The sequence below is a fragment of the Asparagus officinalis genome, chromosome 6 (assembly GCF_001876935.1).
Source record: "Asparagus officinalis chromosome 6, Aspof.V1, whole genome shotgun sequence".
Classification (NCBI taxonomy): domain Eukaryota; kingdom Viridiplantae; phylum Streptophyta; class Magnoliopsida; order Asparagales; family Asparagaceae; genus Asparagus; species Asparagus officinalis.
The window spans coordinates 72,372,612-72,380,450 of NC_033799.1; positions in this window are offsets into that span (position 1 = coordinate 72,372,612).

A 7,839-nucleotide genomic window follows, 5' to 3' on the forward strand; every position below is an offset into this window, starting at 1 on the left:
ACTTGCACCCCCCTAAGGGAGCTAGAAATTAAACTATTGAGCTGCAGTGCAAATCTTTTCTTATTCTCTGTTCTCTGTCCTTTTCTGTGAGCGTATCAGCCTTAGCTGGATAAAAGTAGAGAGATTTTGGTTCAGATCTTTTCCTCAAAAGATAGAAGGGAGAATTGTGTCAAGGTCCTAAATTCCAACTTTCAATGTGTCCCGGCCCCCCATATTTTTTTAGTGTACTGCAGCCCGTTCTTTTTCAAAAAATTGTGTCTAGGTCCCTCCATCATGATTCCAGCTCATGCCAGCGGATGATTAGACATACCAGCTCATGATTAGACATACCGGCTGACTTAAATCCCAAATTTATCCTAATCTTTCTCATGCCAACGGATGTTAACTCTTACAGTTAACATGTTAACTATTAATAGTTAACATATTATCTGTAAGAGTTAACATGTTAACATGATAACCATGACTGCTGCCGCCCACGCGAAGTTTCTCGGGACGACGCCGGCGGCGGAGCGGGGGAGGGAGGGGGGGGAGGGGGCAGAGGAGGACCGGAGGAGGAGGGGGGGGGAATAGGGGGAGGTGCAACGGGGGAAAGGCTCCGACGGCGGAGCAGGGGAGGGAGGCGGAGCTGGGGAGGGAGGTGGGGGAGGCGGTAGAGGAGGACTGAAGGAGGAGGAGGGTAAAATCGAGATTTTGGATAGAGTTTGCATTGGAACTTGGGGAGAGGGGCCTAGGCATAATTTTTTCAAAAAATGGGGCTGCAGTACATTGTTGAAAGTTAGGGGGGCTGGGGCACATTGAAAATTAAAATTTGGGGCCTAGAAGCAATTTTCCCAAGATAGAAATTGTTTGCAAAAAAGGGAAAAAATGATTTAAAAAATAAATTTTTTATTTGGGGGTATATTTTCACTTTGAGGTACCCATATTGTTTTTTTTTTGTTTTGGCTTAACTGTACTTGAAAATCTATAACTTCTTTAAACAATATACACAATATATTTTATTCTAATTTTCTACTTTTTAATACTTACGCCATGTTTTAGATTATGTGCTTGTTTTACTCCCGGATTAATTAACTCACTATAGTACTTGGATATAATGATACAGTAGACTATTGTGAGTTAAATCTTTATTAATTTGTTTGATTCAGTTTGTTACTAATACAACTGTTGTCTACTTCATTTGTGAGAACATTGATTTATAGGGTGATATATGATAATGACATAACAACAACTATTCACAATGCTCTTTTGCTAATTCGAGTAAATTTTTTAGCAAGTCTGAATAAATTTTGGCAAAGTTTCAGGACGATATTCCCCAATGCAAAAAGAAAAAAGAAATGAGAGAAGATATAATTATCATTTTTTTGCATAATATGTTATAATTATTTCTAATATACACGTACAATATCGTTGTTTAAAAAAACTTTCATTATGAAAATATTCTTTAGGATACTCTAGCTACAAACTAGCAAATGTACAATATTATATAAAAGACATTTTTCAGAGAAAAATAATATGAAAGGCATGATACATACAATTAAATGTAATTAATTAAGGCTAATTTCACTTTCTGAATATTCTTTTACATTTATTTCATCTATTTGCAACTCTTAATTTGATATTTTTTGTCATTTAAAAAAAAATCGTATTTTCATGTTGAAAACAGTTGGTCTAGATAAGGAATGTTGGGTTACTCTTTACTTAGAGCAAGTGCATCAAGCTCCCAATTGGGAGTCCTAATCAGCAAGCTCTCAAGAACTCTCAAGCATTTTAGAATTAAAAATTAAAAAATTCCTCAAGGACCCAAAATATGGGACCAATAGGGGGGACAAGTGAGGTGTCCCCCTCCTATTGGATAACGAGTTGGCCATTATTAATGATGACCAACTCATTATCCAATAGGAGGAAGACACCTCATTTGTCCCTCTTATTGGTCCCATATTTTGGGTCACTGTAGCAAAACTCTTAAAAATTAAAAAAAACAAGCCTTGGGAGGCCCTCCTTCTTTATGGAGCTCCTCCAACAAGCTCCTAGTTAGGAGCTCCAACAATATCAAAAAAAACCCCTCTTCTTTATGAATGGAAACGTGATGTGTTATCATGTGTCGCTACTTGTACTTGACGAGCTCCATGCTATGTGACAACTGTTGAGATGCATCCAAATGGAAGTCTACCAAGCTATGCTATAAAAAAATAAATTAAAAGGAGAATAAAATGAAAGTAAAATGAAAAGTTAAAACCAAAATTTAAAATAAAAAGGAAAAAGAGATTAAAAAAAAAGGAGCAGATGGGTTCTATTGGTGTTGGGATCCACGTCAGAGTTTAGGTGGTCCCAAAAACAGTGCCGTTACCATTATATGCATCATCATCATTGAGTGGGTTCCTCACTAAGAACGAGCTACACACACTGCATACATGTAAAGTGTAGTTACCCCCTGTGGCTTTACCTTTCCAAACCCCCCAGCACACGCGCGCGCACACACACAAAACCTATCCATGGAGTTTCATTGTTGTAGATGAGTGCATTTTCTATCAGAACCCTGCAGGATTCTGTGCGCCAAACAGAGGGTATAGGAAAAGACTAAAGTGCCGCTGCACTTTCAAAACGAGTGGCTCAGAATGTCCCGCATGGTGCTGTACGTTTTGGGAGGATGTGTACTCATTGCAGATAGACCGCTAAATTAATTTTCCCGGCCATTTTACTCTCATGTAGGCACACTTATTTCAGAAAGAAGCAATTTTATAGGATAGTAAATTTAAAATAACAATACTTATATAGGGGGGGTCTATATACATATTTTTAAGTCCCTCTAGTTAAAAACCTTGCAAAATATGAAACAGAAGTCTGATCAGGATGTAAGGCTCGCATATATATACACATTACCTCGTGCGGTGACTTTTCCTCCCACCTTTTTTTTCCCCTACGCTTCTTTATCAGTTAGGTTGGATTTGAATAAAGTGAGGAATTTGATCGGAATATATATTAATATTGGTGTATCTTTTATCTGTAAATAAAATAATAATAGATGAGATGGTGTTTCAATCTATCCTTCTTAGCTCTAGTTCATTTTGATAAAATAGGAAAGAAAAGGTTTAAACCAAAATGTCACATTGTCACTTCAATTTATTTTGTGACAATGCTTCCTCACAACCAAATCCCCACCAGTTCTGAAGGGTCCACTTATTTGATATGAAGTACACAGAAGTAGCATAAGAGCATGACTTTACTTCTATGATTTTGTAAAGATAATGTTGAAAGATATGTACAAAGTTGAGATGCAAAATAAATAAAATAAAGTTTTTTGAATAATGATTCTTTTCTCCAATTTGCACTCCATGAAGAAGATATATATATATTATCGTTTTGAATAAAACTGTTGGAGATATAGAGCGGCTTGGATTTTTATTTTTATTTTTATTAGAAGGCTGAAGATTGTTCTCTGTGGTTTTATGAGAGTAACAAACAGTAAACAAAGCATACCGATATAACACTAAATTAAGATCATTATATTATAATTTATCAGTATATCTAGATCACAATTAATTGCTTGAGTGTGAGCTACATGATCAGTAGAACATCGGCCATAGAGTGGAGAGACATACAGGACCATGTTTTCTAGAATAATAATGATGAAAGATTCCATGTGTAAGCATGTTAGAGGAAATCAAGAATGCAAATTCTTTCTGCAGGATTAAGGGAGCGTACCATAAAACTAGAGAAAAAATCTTGTTGGAAAAGTTTACTCACACTTGGTGTTGAATAAAAACACTATTAAAACTCAAATAAACAAATAAAGTATATGAAGGATTGTAGGGAGAAGCAAACAAAGTTTTTTTTTTATTCTCAGGCCTGATCAATTCATGCTATGCCATCCTAAATCTCTAGCGTCTAAACTCCTCAAAGATCTGCACTCTATAAACTCAGCTTTCTTTAGTTTTGCTAGATGACAAGTAGGAGATGGAAAGACTTGCAAATTTTGGATTGATAAATGGGCAGGTGTCAACTCTCTCAGTAGTTTGTTCCCCAAAACTTTCAACCTCGCCTTCTCCCCCAACTGCAATTCTCACTCCCAAGGGTTCATGGTTGATAACTTCTGGAACTGGCACATCATATTAAGAAGAAGTTCCACCACAGTAGAGAGATCGTAAACAACAAGTTCGAGATCCTTTCTGGATACTCTATCCTCAGTCGATAGTCATTCAAAAGACTATCTTTGGTGGCCTCTTCATCCATCGGGTATATATTCAGTCAAGTCCCTTTACACTGTCGTGAACTCTTAGGGAGTGAAATCACCTCTATTCAAATTCATATGGAAATCCCCCAATTCGACAAAGGTAGAGATTTTTTTCTGGATTGTCAGTAAGAATAAACTTAATACCAAGGCTAATCTTATATCTAAAGGATGGACTGGTGACCCCCGATGCCCCTTTTGCTATCAGGAAGTTGAGAATCAAGACCATTATTTCTTCATTCAATGTCAATTTGCTAGTGTTGTTTGGTCCTTGCTTTTCTCTAAAATTCGTGCATATTTCTGGCCTCACCACATGGATGAACTCATTAATATCAGCAGGAGTCCTACGATTAAAATAGAAATCAGATTAGTCTGGAAAGTTGTGTTACCTTGCTGTTGTTGGTGGATTTGGAACAGTCGTAATTTCCCAATTTTCAGAGATGTTTTGTCGACCCCTAAAAATATTGCCTCTAACATAGCAAGATACACTCTTTTATGGACAGGAGCTGAAGAAGATATAATGGCAAGAAGAATTCGTAGGGCTGCCATCAAGCTAGAGTTCCAGGAAATCATAAAGAAGAAAAATGTGGATGTTGCAGGAGATAACTTCTAGCGAGACAGTAGCCTTCCCCCTTCTTCAGTAGGCATAGTCCGTCTTCTTCTTATCTTTTTTCTTTTTGGTCTCGAGGGACTGTTTTGTGATCTGTATCTCCAGGCTCCTCAAACTCTATGTTTGGGTTTTTCTTTTGATTGTTTCCTTGTGATACAGTTGTTTTATCAGTTGTGAGGGCAGAATCATGAGTTTCTTGTTCAGATAGGTGACAATAAGGTCCGCTCCCTATCGTTCAATTAGTTCCATGTTTTCTCTCTTCACAAAGTCGTGCTATTTGTAAATTTTACTGATTGGTAAGATAATATATATTATGAACAGGGAATATCTCCCTATTTTTTCAGTTCAAAAAAAAATTCATAGTTTCAAGGACTAGTTAAATAGTTTTAGCAATCTAATGTTGTAGGCGTCTAAAAATACCTATAGGTGTTCGCACGTAGTTCGAGGCGAAGAGAAGACGATGAACATCATCATCCGAGTCAAGAAAGATTATCTGATTGGCCGCTACACACATCAGTCAGCTCGCGCACGTCAGTCAACGCGCGCTCGTCAGTCGGTTCGCGCACGTTAATCAGCTCGCGCGTGTCGGTCAATTCAAAGTGACCGAACGTACTTGTCAGGCGACTCCAAGTGCCTGACGGGCTTGTCAGGCAGCTTCAAGTGGTCAGGGAGCTCCAAGTGCCTGACGGGCTTGTTAGTCAGCTCCAAGTGCCTGACGGACTTGTCAGTCAGTTCCAAGTGCCCGCCGCCCTTGTCAGGCAGCTCCAAGTACTCGCCACATTTGTTGGTCAGACCCAAATTGCCCGACGCGCTTGTCGGTCAGATCCAAAGTGCCCGACGCGCTTGTCGATCAGATCCAAAGTGCTCGACGCGCATGTCGATCGGTTCTAAGTGCCGTAAAGAAGCTAACGAGCGCATAAAGCAAGTTAGCAAATCGTACGAGTCAACAAGATGATCAAATACATAAAACGATAGAAAATACAAGTTCCGAAAAGTCAGGAAAACAACGAGAAATTCAGTAAAAGGCCAAACCCTCGTGCCAGCGCGGGTCAGCCCGCGCCGACCCGTGCCCGCGCACGCCCGCGAGGGGCGCGGGTCGGACCGCACCGACCCGCGCCCCCTGTGGTTAAGCAGCGCCCGTCGCGCAGATCCGAGCCCTAAACACGTTTTTGATGGTTTTGAGCTGTTTTCTCGGGATTTATCTGTTCCAGGGGTTCCTAACTGATTTGATATCATCCAAAAACATAGTTAGGCTGTTATTAACTGAAGATATGACCAAATCCATCATTCTTATCCGAAAACCCCCCAACCGAAGCCTATAAATACAGGCCTAGGGGTTCATTTCACGGAGAGAACATCAAGAGGGCGAAACGCTGTCGAATTGGAGAGTGGAGACACGAATTTACAGCGAGGGTTAGCAGATCTTAGCGAGTTCCTATGCATAAAGAGTGGATTTTGAGAGATCTGAGACCCGTACCCTATTCCTCTGGATTTAAACTTAGTCTTAATCTCGAGAAGAATCGTAATCTCGCTTAGTCGAGATTATCGTTGCAGCGAATACTTCCTTCATGAAGTAAGAGCTTTGATTCTATAATCTATTAACCAGATCTAATCCGCGGCGGTCCATGGATATCAATATCCCCGACACAGGCAAAGATCCTACGTAAACAACGAGTGATAAACGTCCGTTGTGCTGTTTGACAAGAGTTGTACCTTTTGTATTTTCATTATATAATTATAAAAAGATCGACATTTTCTTGTTTATTTGAGTTTATTATAATGACCAAAGTTGTAATAGATTCGATGACAATGAAAACATCAACTTTTGACCCAAACAAATGTTACAAGAATCCTAATATGACATAAACTTCTAATGATAAAGCAACTAAATACTATAGATAACATATATGAACTAATTCCTAGTGGAAGTAAACTCCTACAGATAGAACTGACAACTAATGATAATCTAATTGAATTTGGATTAGCTTCAACATTCCTACTTAATCCAAATTCTGTAAAGTCAGCATTCCCATCATACGCTTCAACTTAACAGATGCTTCAAACGTCAAAGGCTTTGTGATGACGTCTGCAACTTGATCTTTAGACTTGCAATAAACCAACCCAATCTTGTTTTTCTCAACATTGTCTCATAGAAAGTTATAACGGGTATGAATATGCTTGCTCCTTTTATGAATGCCTGGATTCTTTGCCAAATCAATTGGTGACTTGTTATCAACATAAATATTTGTAGGACCTTCAACTTGAATATGAATTTGACTCAGCACATTATGTAAACAAATTTCTTAACAAGCACTCGATGTAGCTGCTACATACTCTGCTTCACAAGTTGAGAGTGCAACAATAGACTGCTTCTTCAACGATAATGAAAATGAGGTAGAGCCAAACTTACAAATATAGACAGAAGTGCTTTTATAATCATCACGATCTCCACTCTAATCACTATTAGAATAGCCTACAACATCACAATTGTTAGATGAAGAATAAAACAAACCATAATCATAAGTCCCCTTTAGGTATCACATAATTCTCTTTGCAACTTGTAGATGAGATTGGCGAGGGGCCTCCAAATATCTACTGATTAGATCAACTCAATATCCTATATCTGGTCTTGTACATGTGTGATATCTCAAACTTCCAATAATTTGCTTAAAATAAGTAGGATTGTGCACTATCACCTTCTCGAGATAATTTAGTACCAACCTCCACAGGAATTCTAACAAGATTACAATCAAACTTCTCAAACCTCTTCAACAACTCTACACAATACCTCTTTTGACATATGAAAATCTTATCATCGCCTTGAACCACTTCAATACCGAGAAAATAAGACATCAAGCCAAGATCTATCATCTCAAATTCATGCATCATCGACTTCTTAAAAGCTTCAATCATAAAAATATTATTGCTAGTAAAAATTAAGTCATCAACATAAAGGCATAATAGTAATATACCACTAGAGTTAATTGTCTTCATATGTAAG